The sequence below is a fragment of the Saccopteryx bilineata genome, chromosome 6 (assembly GCF_036850765.1).
Source record: "Saccopteryx bilineata isolate mSacBil1 chromosome 6, mSacBil1_pri_phased_curated, whole genome shotgun sequence".
NCBI lineage: Eukaryota > Metazoa > Chordata > Mammalia > Chiroptera > Emballonuridae > Saccopteryx > Saccopteryx bilineata.
In genome coordinates, this window is record NC_089495.1 from 152,600,630 (window position 1) to 152,611,236 (window position 10,607).

Consider the following 10,607-nt stretch of genomic DNA (forward strand, 5'->3'; position numbering starts at 1 on the left):
TAACAGTCCAAACTCACTAAGATAAAGTCCAATACCAAGGTGCCAGCAAATTTAGTTCCTGGTGAGAGCTCCCTTTCTGGCTTGCAGACAGATGCCTTCCTTCTGTGTCCTCACATGGCCCACCTCTTATGCCTATAAGAAGAGAGAGAGAGGGAGAGAGAGAGGAGAGAGAATGTTCTGATATTTCTTCTTCTTCTTCTTCTTCTTCTTCAAAGGGCACTTGTAGCAGACATATAACCTGCCCTTGTAGCAACATATAACTCTGTACTTATAACCTTATTAAACCTTAATTACCTTGTTAAAGGTCCTAACTTTAAATATCATCACACTGGGGGTTAGGGTTTTAATACATGGATTATGGGGGTACACAACTCAGTTCATAAAAAGACCTATGTGGAACAACCATATGAATTGATTTCTGTCCCTGCCTTGTGAGCTCCAGCAGATGTCTTCATGTGTCATGTGACTTAATCCATTCTGGAATTCACCTCTTGGGTTTAACAACACATTCTACCCACAAGTCAACTGTAGTCTTGTCCTGTCTCCTTCCACATATTGCTTTATATATGGCCTTGGTTCTCTCCCAGTGATTCATATCAGGCATTTCTGCTTCTGCCATATGTGAGACAGATTGTTAGGATCGGTGTCACAGACCCGACCTTGGGAGAAAACCCAAACTTGAAAGTCCTGGGGCCTGGAAATTTAGATCTTGCCATTCAGCAAATATTGTATGAGGTGCTACATTAGGACTGAGGAAGATGTAATTTCTACTTTTGCAATCGATAGGGTTCCTTTAAAACCACAACAAACTGTCAATCTAACCAGAAAACCCCAGAGTGTTTTATGAAAAGGTAGACTTTGACAGCAAAATATTTGCGTAAAAACTTTACCCTTTTGGAAACTCCAAACCTCACCCTGTTTGTGGTGATGCATTTATTTATCCTATATTCATTCAGCAATACCTTATGTTCATCAAAGAGGGCATCTAGGTGTCTCTGAAGGACCCAGCAGTGGAGACTGAAAGAACAGTTGGGGCTCAGGCGATGAAGGCCTGGGTTCCATGCCAAAGACTTCATTCTGCAGGTACCGGTGAGAGACTGAGGCAGAGGGCAGCGGTTCATGTGATTCTGAAGTTATTGAGCTTGCGGGACATTGGCCACAGAAGCAAGGGAGGGCTCCAGAATAACCCCAGATTTTGGCTGGTGAGCCTGGGGCCTTCTCTGAGAACAAGAATGTGGAAGCAAGAATAGATGTCCAGTCAGAATGACAGTTTTGCTTTCAGAGTATAGATTTGAGGTGCCCAGGGGGTGTCTTGGTGGCGGTTCTTAGATTCTGTGTCTCCACTGAGGCTGGTGCTCTGGAATGACACATTTCCTTCTTGCCTTCTGCTTCTTTGGTGCCAACTTCTGCACGAAAGCCTTTCTCCTTCCTCATGCTACTTCCCTCCTGAGTGCCTGGGAGGGCTCCTTCAGGAGCATCATGTTCATCCATGAGATCCATGTCTGGCTTTGATTATGTTGTCACAACCTCTGCTGTCTGGCGCAGGCCAGACTGTCTGCCCTTCTGCATGCTCAGATCGCACTTGCCTGCCTGTCCCCAGCTGGTTCTGCTCCAGGTTAGAGAACTGACTGCATCCTGTCTCTCCCCAGTCATCCCTTTACTGAGATGCTGTGGAGTCCTGAGCTCTTCCAGATGCAGAGCTAGCCTGAACATGTTTAGAGTCTGAGGAGGTGGGGGAGGACACAAGAACATTGCCACCACGAAACTGTTTTGGAAAGTTGACCCAGTAAAAGCAATGAACATGTTATAAAACATCAAGACACAGGAGCTCAGGGGCCTTTTCCTGGTGGGAGACAGTGCAGACACAAGGCTGGGCCTCTCAGAAGACACTCTGCCCTCTTCATCATTTTGTCAGATAGACCAGAGAGCCCCTTATTTCAGGCAAGGTAAGAGGCTCTGATTTTGTGTCGGGAGACGATCAACAACTGCTGGCTGACAAGGTCACAGCAGGAGAAGACTCACAGCTGCTGGCTGACAAGGTCACAGCAGAAGAAGACCCACAACTGCTGCTGACAAGGTCACAGCAGAGAAGACCAACGGCTGCTGGTTGACAGAGTCACCGCAGTGAAGACCAATGGCTGCGGGTTGACAAAGTCACCGCAAAGGAAAGGCACAACGATACTTCCCCCTTTGACTTTTTGAATTAATCTGGCCTTATATCCCCCCTTTTCTGGGTGTGTGCTATTATTTATGGCACAGGGATAATAGTACCGTGCTTTCCCTGTAGATTCATAGTAATTTCTTTGGAAATGAGACAGAGGGTGTGAGTTCCACAGAAAAGCCTGTAAGCCCCTTGAACTGGGCTCGTAAACATAAGAGGCTGGCTATGATATCCCTCGTAAAGGGTTAAGTTTGTAGGAGAATTTCTTCTTAATCATGTTAGAAAGAATAGATTGTGACTTGTGTATGGGTAGGAGGCAGTGGCTGTGCACAGAGCACTTTTCGGCCTTCACTTAATTCAACATTTTTCCTCCCTAGCCTTTTCATGTGATAGAGTAAAGAAACTTTCCTTTCTTCTTGCTTACCTGACCTGCAGATGGTGGAACACTCTAAGAAGTATATAGTTAGAACTTAACTAGTGTGTGAATATAGTAAATAAATAAAATTTGACTAGACAATAGAATCTTAGGTAAGGTGTAATGGAATGGCCCGTTGCGTGGCCTGGGATGGGAATGCAGTCAGCAAGAAAAGAATGTTTTGCTAAAAAGACTTGTTTTATGACTGAAGGCAGTTGCTGGGCTTTCTCAGTGAGACACTCTCATGAGGTTTGTGTATTTTCCAAGATTTTTTCTTCAGACAGATAATGAGAGGAATGTGGGGACATCCATAGAAGCAATAGCAATTAATGTCTTCTGAAATTATGTTGCTACTAAGCTATCTTGCAAGTGCACTCTATATATCTTTAAGTAAAAGTTATTCTTAATGTTATGTCAATTTCTTAATGGGCAAGCCTTTTGTTATCTTGTGAGAAAAGTTAGGACACTGCATAAACTCAAGGCCATTTGCCTGAGCAAGCGGTGGTCCTTTGCTAATCCTTAATGATTTCGTCTGTTAATCTCTCTCTGCCCCTTGACTCACAACAACAGTAAAGTTGAGTTATTAGTTAGTACTAATCCTTTAAAAGCTTTTACCAATGTTGTTATCACTATTCAAGTTATTTTTTAGTTGTACTTTGAGTGAATTGCCACCTGATTTGTAGTTTATAGATATAAATAAACTGTTATCTGGAAACATGTAAACCTAGTGAAACAGAAGCAATGATTAATACCATGTAATTGTAACTTGGTGTGTGTGTATAAAAAAGGAGCTGTACTAGCATTTGGCAGAGATGCCTGGCAGTAAATGCTAACTAGAGAATAAAGAGAAAGAAAAGAATTCGGCTCTCTCACTCGATTTTCGCCGACGCCGTCTCCTCCTGTGGGACCCCTGGATACCCCCGGGGCTGGACCCTGGCAATTTTGAATAGCAAGAAAAATACTAACAATAGTAACAGCTAATATTTACTGAGCATTTAACTGTGTGCCAGGCACTAAATGCCTTGCAGATGACTGTTCAATCCTCACAACAACGCTCTCAAGATAGAGACACGATGCTTAGGCAGGTTCTCTGACTTGTCCATGAGTCTCACAGCTGCGCTGTGATGGAACTGTGCCCCAAACCTTGCTACCCAGCTTGGGTATTGCAGTGTGTACTGGGCTAGATTTCCTTTCCTCCCCTGTACAGATTCCCCGGTTTATTTATGTACACGTGTGCATCTAGTGGCTTAAAGTGAGAAACGCATTGTGGTTTTTTTGGTGTATTATCTGAACATACAGAGTATATGGGGCTTGTATTAAAATACATCAATCTTGTGGAAATATTTGATAGTTTTACTGTGGGTTAGAGACTAACCATCTTTCTATTTTATTTTCAGAGTAATGCTGCAATATTGATATTTTTATACTGTTTATAGAGATAAAGAAATTGAGCCACATTAAATTGCCCCATATTACATAGTTAAAGAATTAGCATCACCAAAACTCAGCACAGGCTGTCTCTGCATGTGTGTCTCTCTTTCTCTCTCTCTCTCTCTCTCTCTCTTTTTTTTTTTTTTTGGCTGCTTAGCCTTGTCACATAATATTGCTAATTTAAATGGCTACTGAGTGAGTTATTGTTCCATTGTTTGGTCACAAATGCCCAGTTACTCAGGGGGAATATATATTACCACTGAAACATGTTCATATGGGAAAAATTCAAATGTCTTTTACACTTGTTGGAAGAAAAATATTCTATGGAAAGAAAATATCATGTAGTTTTATTTTCTCAGAAAAAAAAGAATAAACCTAAATGTGGTTTTAAGGCTCAATGATAAATGCCTAAATAAATTCTTAGAATTAAAAATTAGAGAAAAATATGAAAATAATAAAAAGGACCATTTACGTTTATGGTTTTGATTGAGTAGGTGACAAGCTTTTATTTTTGCTAATTTATGAATACATTGATTAGTTATATATTTTAGGTAATTATATAATTTGGCTATATATACAATAATTATACCTAATAAAAGGGAGTGGGAGACCATATATATATAAAATATATCCACACACATTTTTTTTGTAGTTTTTCTGAAGTTACAGACTCCCACATGTGCCCGACTGGGATCTGCCTGGCAAGCCCACCAGGAGTGATGCTCTGCCTATCTGGGGTGTTGCTCCATTGCAACCGGAGCCATTCTAGGGTCAAAGGCAGTGGTTTTCAAATTGTGCACCAAGGCGCAAGATTTCCAAGTGCGCCCTATGGTATTCCAGAGAAATATGTGCCTGTTGGGGACTAAAAAACCAACAGAGTTTTTGGAGTTTAGATTTTTGGGGACAGAGGTGTGGGGAATTGGCTGTATACTGACAGTCTGTCCAACCCCCCACCTCACTTGCCTGATTAGGTTACAAAAGGCTGTTAAGCTGTGGTGCTGGATTGTTTACACTACCCTCCATGTTCCCCAGAAAGACTGGAGGGAAGTTTCTTCTATCTTTTGTTTGGTGTAAAGTTAAGATGATATGTATAGTGGGGGTTTTCTGCACTCAACACAATTAAGAGTAAAAAGAGAGGAATTCTTCAATGTATTGATGAGGAAATGAGAGTTTGCCCTTCAAATATATGCCCAAATATTGAAGAAATCTTTAGGACACATCAGGCTCATGTTTCTCATAAACACAAGAATGAAAAAACTTCGTACTGGGCCTGCCGAATTTACTAAGAATGTATCTATAGATATAAAAAATAAACTTTTTTGTCATTTTTAAACCCCTCTTCTTTTACAAATTCTAAAAAAAGCATAATTCAAAAACTGTAACATAAAAAAATGTTTTTTAATGTTAGAATAAATTTAATTTTTTCATATTTTTTTGTTTAATTACCATAAAAGCATGCTTGGACTTTATATTTTCTTAATATTTAACTTAATTATTATAACATATTTCTCAGAAATTTGTATATAGTGTGCCTACAATTATTTGTAGAATTTTAAAAGTGCCTCGACTTCAAAAAGTTTGAGAACCACTGGTTTAGAGCCTGGGTCCTCTGTATTTCAGGTTGATGCTCTGTCCACTGCACCAGCGCCTGGTCAGGCTATATCTTCTCTTAATGAGTGAAACAGTTCGGAGGTTTTTTAGAGCAGTGAATGGCTCAGGGGCCTAGCATGAACACCACTGTAGCACAGGGTGCATCCCTTATATTTGTTACACTTTAGGGAGGTTTTGGAGAAATTAGAGGACTCAAATGTTAATGTTGTTAAGTGAAAGCATAAAGGGCGATTTTACTACCAAATAACTGGGACAGAGAGAGAGTCAAGGAAGTGTATCTGAGGGATTAGAGAGCTACGGATATAGGATATGCCTGTAGGAGAGTCTTGTACCTCGAGGGGGTCCCAGGATTGGGATGGCAGATCCCACACTGAGTTAAATTTTCCCCTGCCACTATAACCCCGGAGGCATTTGCTTGAAAACCAGAATCCCTGAATCAAAGTGCAAGGAGGGGAATAGTAAGTAAAAGTATGAGTAAAGGTGTTTTCATTTCTGGGTTTTCTCAGTTTCATGATATAGCTACAATTCCTGATAGGTATGGTCTTGAAAGTTCCCCTGGAGGAACTTGTCCCAGGCTAACATTAGAGTAGCTGAGAACACTTGGTTTTCAGTTAGTCATTTTAAAAAGTCTAGGGCAGGTGTGGCCAACAGTTTTTGCCCCCAGGCCAGATTAAAAAGAAAACATTTTTTCACGGGCTGGACAAAATATTAAAATTTAAAAATGTTAAATACAAAAATGATTCATTTAAGTAAACAAAATTTTATTATATAATTTGTTTATGAATAAAAGTAAGTAACTTAGTACAATAAATTAACAAAGAAACTATGTGATGTGTTGAGGTGCTTTGCATCACCTATTATTTTTTAATATCTCGCTGTATACTTGTAGTAGTTATTCTTTTTTTTTTTTTTAATTTTTTTGAAGCTGGAAACGGGGAGGCAGTCAGACAGACTCCCACATGAGCCCAACCAGGATCCACTCGGCATGCCCACCAGGGGGCGATGCTCCGCCCATCTGGGGCATTTGCTCTGCTGCAATCAGAGCCATTCTAGCGCTTGAGGCAGAGGCCACAGAGCCATCCTCAGCGCTCAGGCAAACTTGCTCCAATGGAGCCTCGGCTGCGGGAGGGGAAGAGAGAGACAGAGAGGAAGGAGAGGGGGAGGAGTGGAGAAGCAGATGGGCACTTCTCCTGTGTGCCCTGGCCAGGAATCGAACCCGGGACTCCTGCATACCAGGCCGACGCTCTACCACTGAGCCAACCGGCCAGGGCCAATATAGTAGCTATTCTTAACACAATCTCCAAATGTAAATCTCTTGATCTTGTATTTTTATTTAGATTCATTAAAGAAAAAGTTTGTTCACAAATAAAAGTTGAGCTGAAGATTATTGAAGATATTGTAGTTTATGTATAATGATTTAAAAGTACCACTTATTTCATTTCCACAGTGTGTCGTGTGGAGAATATTAAAAATTTAATCGCAGGCCGCATAAACTCATTACACGAGCCGGATCCGGCCCATGGGCCGTATGTTGGCCATGCCTGCCATAGGCCATTGACCTGTGACACTGAGGTCCCAGGTTAGAAATCCTAAGGTCTCAGTCTTGAGTGCAAGCTCAGATGGCTTGAACGTGGGATCATTAATATGATCCCATGGTCGCTGGCTTGAGCAAGGGGTTACTGGCTCAGCTGGAGCCCCTTCCCCACCCGATCTAGGCATGTATGAGAAGCAATCAATGAACAACTAAAGTGACAAAAGTATGAGTTGATGCTTCTCACATTTCTCCTTTTCTGTCTGTCTCTCTATCTCACTAAAAATAAAAATAAAATTATGTCAATGATTAAAGACTGAAAGCTTTTCCCCTAAGATCAAGAAAAAGGCAAGGATATTCACTTTTTTATTTCTATTCAACATTACTCTGAAGTTCTAACCAGAGTAATTATGCAATAAAAGTAAACAAAATATATCCACATTAGAAAGAGGTAAAACTATCTTTACTCACAGATAACATGATCTTATATATAGAAAATTCTAAAGAATCTACAAAAAAAAATCAATTTGGGCTAATAAATTCAGCAAAATTATAGGATATAAAATCAATATAAAAATCTATTACATTTCTGTATGTTAGCAATAAATGATTATAAAATAAAATTTTAAAATTTTATTTACAATGGCATCAAAACCCAAGCACTTTTTTCTCCCAGAAATGTAAAAGCATATCTTCAAATTGACATAGAGTTGCAAGGGATTCCAACAGCCAAAACAGTCTTAAGAAAGAACAAAGTTGGAAGATTCAAACATGAGATTTGCTTGGCAGAACACAACACAGTCTCTCTGTCTTTTTTTATTTGGGGTGGTAAAGGATCCAGATAAAAAAAACTTCACCTTCCTATATGTCAGGTGCATCTGACAGCTACTGAGCTTAGGAGTCTTAACAGCTGGACTGGGCAGGCCCTGCTCTCAGCTGAAGAGCTGGCTGGGGACATGTCTGTGCCTGTGCACAGGGGCTGGACAACACTAGCTTGCCCCCAGGAAGAACCACTGGGGCCTGACTGGCACTGCTGCGCTCCCAGGGAGGTTGGGACTCTACTTGCTGAGAGGCAGCTTCTCAGCACCTGTCCAGAATGCCTTCATTAGTAGTGATTTAGGGACCACACCCTTTTCTGTAGCCACCAGCTATAGAGCAGGGTGTACTGACTTCCTGAACTGGCCCCCCCAGACCCACTCACTCATGACCACTGCTGTGTTCTGGGATCCACAGCTGGCCTTGACTATGTCTGAGCCCAGGGGGAGGTCCAGTAAAGCTGGGAAGGGCTGCATGGCTATGAAGGGGTCAGGGGCTACATCCCCAGCTCTTCCCTTCCCTTCAGAACCATCTTCATTCAGTCCAGTGGCTTCAGAGAAGCAATGAGAGGGATGATGGTACTGATGGCTAACACTTACTAAGCATTGACACAATTATTCTAATACAATAGCCCTATAAAGCACAATATTATTTAGCTCCAAATCTGAAACCTTCAACCCCTATGTCCTCAGAAAGAGCTGGAGTGGACAGGTGTGTGAGTACCAGCTTTGTTATTTCCCCACTCCCGTAAGGTGCTCAGCGTCCTGGTATCTCAAGGATGTCACACATCCCTTTTGAGCACTGTAAGCTCTCAGTTCAGCATATGGTCAGGAGTCCGGAAGAATAGAAATGTGTGGAAGTCAAGAGTTGAGACTCAGCCCAGGCCAGTTAGCTCAGTCAGTTAGAGCATCATCCTGAAAGAGCAAAGTTGCAGGTTCAATCCTTGGTCAGGGCACATCTCTATCTCTTTCTCTCTGAAATTAATTTATTTTTAAAAAGGTGAGACTCAGCCCTGGCCAAATGGCTCAGTAGATAGAGCATCTTCCTGGCGCACTGAGGTCACGGGTTTGATCCCCAGTTAGAGCACATATGAGAAGCAACCAAAAAAAAATGGGTAAATGAGTACACAACTAAATGAAACTAATAAGTGGAACAATGAGACGATGTGTCTCTATCTCTCTCTTTCTCCTATCTCTCTCTCCCTCCTTCTTCTGTCTCTCTCAAATCAATGGGGAAAAAAGAAAGAGTTGAGACTCACATTCCTCGGCAACTTTCTTTCTGTCTTCTACCAGGTTCTGGTGGGCAGAGCCAGTTGCCCTGATTCATTCCAGCCCCAGATAAATGTTCCCAGTTTCTGAAAGAAAGATTAAAGGGGGCCCTAATTCGGTCTGCTGAAGGCCCCTGAGTCAAGGCACATATGAGAAAGCAATCAATGAACAACTAAGGTGTCGCAATGCACAATAAAAAACTAATAGTTGATGCTTCTCATCTCTCCATTCCTATCTGTCTGTCCCTGTCTATCCTTCTCTCTGACTCTCTCTCTGTCTCTGTAAAAAACAACGACAAAAAAACAAACTATAGAAATGATCCCTGAAAGTATAGTCTTAACAACAAAAAAACAAAAAAACAACAACACCATCATCACCACTGTCATCATTTATTCCAACATATTTTCTGAGGTTTGGAAACCTCAGAAAAGCTTATCGACATAGGAGAGGTGTCAGAGGATTTGGGTAGGTTTGTACATTTCAGCCAGAGTCAAAGATACCATATGGGGAAAAGTGGTGAGGAAACCCTCTTCTCTGGCCTTAAGGGAAGGGAGGGAGGGAGGGCAGGATGGGGAGGAAAAGAAAAATTAAAGGAAGGAAGGCAGGAAGTTGTCTTAGTATATTCTGATAATGTGAAGATGGTGATTTCCTGAAGAGGGCCAAAAATGAAAAATCCACTAAATGAATAGAAAAAGGTGCAAACATTATTTGTATATAATGGAAGCAATCTGAAAAGCAAACAAAGTATGAAAACAATGTTTTAATTCAGTGGTAATCAGTAAATTGCAAGCACAAACCAGTTAAGACATCCTTACTTATGCCCATAAGGGTGATAAGAAAATTAAAAGTCGACGTGAAGATTTGGGGAAAGCTCACACGTGACTGGTGTTAGCAGGAATTAGCACAGCGCTCTCGGGTTATATCTGCTGGCTGTGTCTAGTCAGATGGGAGCTGTCTGTCCCAGACAAAGTGTTGCACATGTGCACAGAGATGTACAGTACAAGGGGATTCTTTTGCAGCAAGCACATATTTTGGAACAGCTTAAATGTTTATAATAAATATTTGGATAAAGTGTTATATAAATAATGTCTTTTATGTAAAAGTTTAAAGTGCAGAAACAATACTTTAAAAAGTTTGAAGTGCAGAGCCCTAGCTGGTTGTCTCAGTGGTAGAGCATCAGCCCAGTATGTGGATGTCCTGGGTTGCAGCACACAGGAAAGCAACCATCTGCTTCTTCCCTCTCTTTCTTCTCTCTCTCTTTCTCTCCTTCTCCTCCCCTCCTACAGCAATGGCTCAATTAGAGTGAGTTGGCTCTGGGCACTAGGATGGCTCCATGGCCTCTGCCTCAGGGGCTAAAAAATGGGTCCAACTGCA

The 10,607-nt window shown here is 41.4% G+C and overlaps 1 pseudogene; it reads right to left on the reverse strand.

Moving 5' to 3' along the window:
• Positions 1–9,462: 9,462 nt before the first annotated feature.
• Positions 9,463–9,571, reverse strand: LOC136309686 (small nucleolar RNA U3; annotated as a pseudogene).
• Between the last annotated feature and the right edge of the window lie 1,036 nt (positions 9,572–10,607).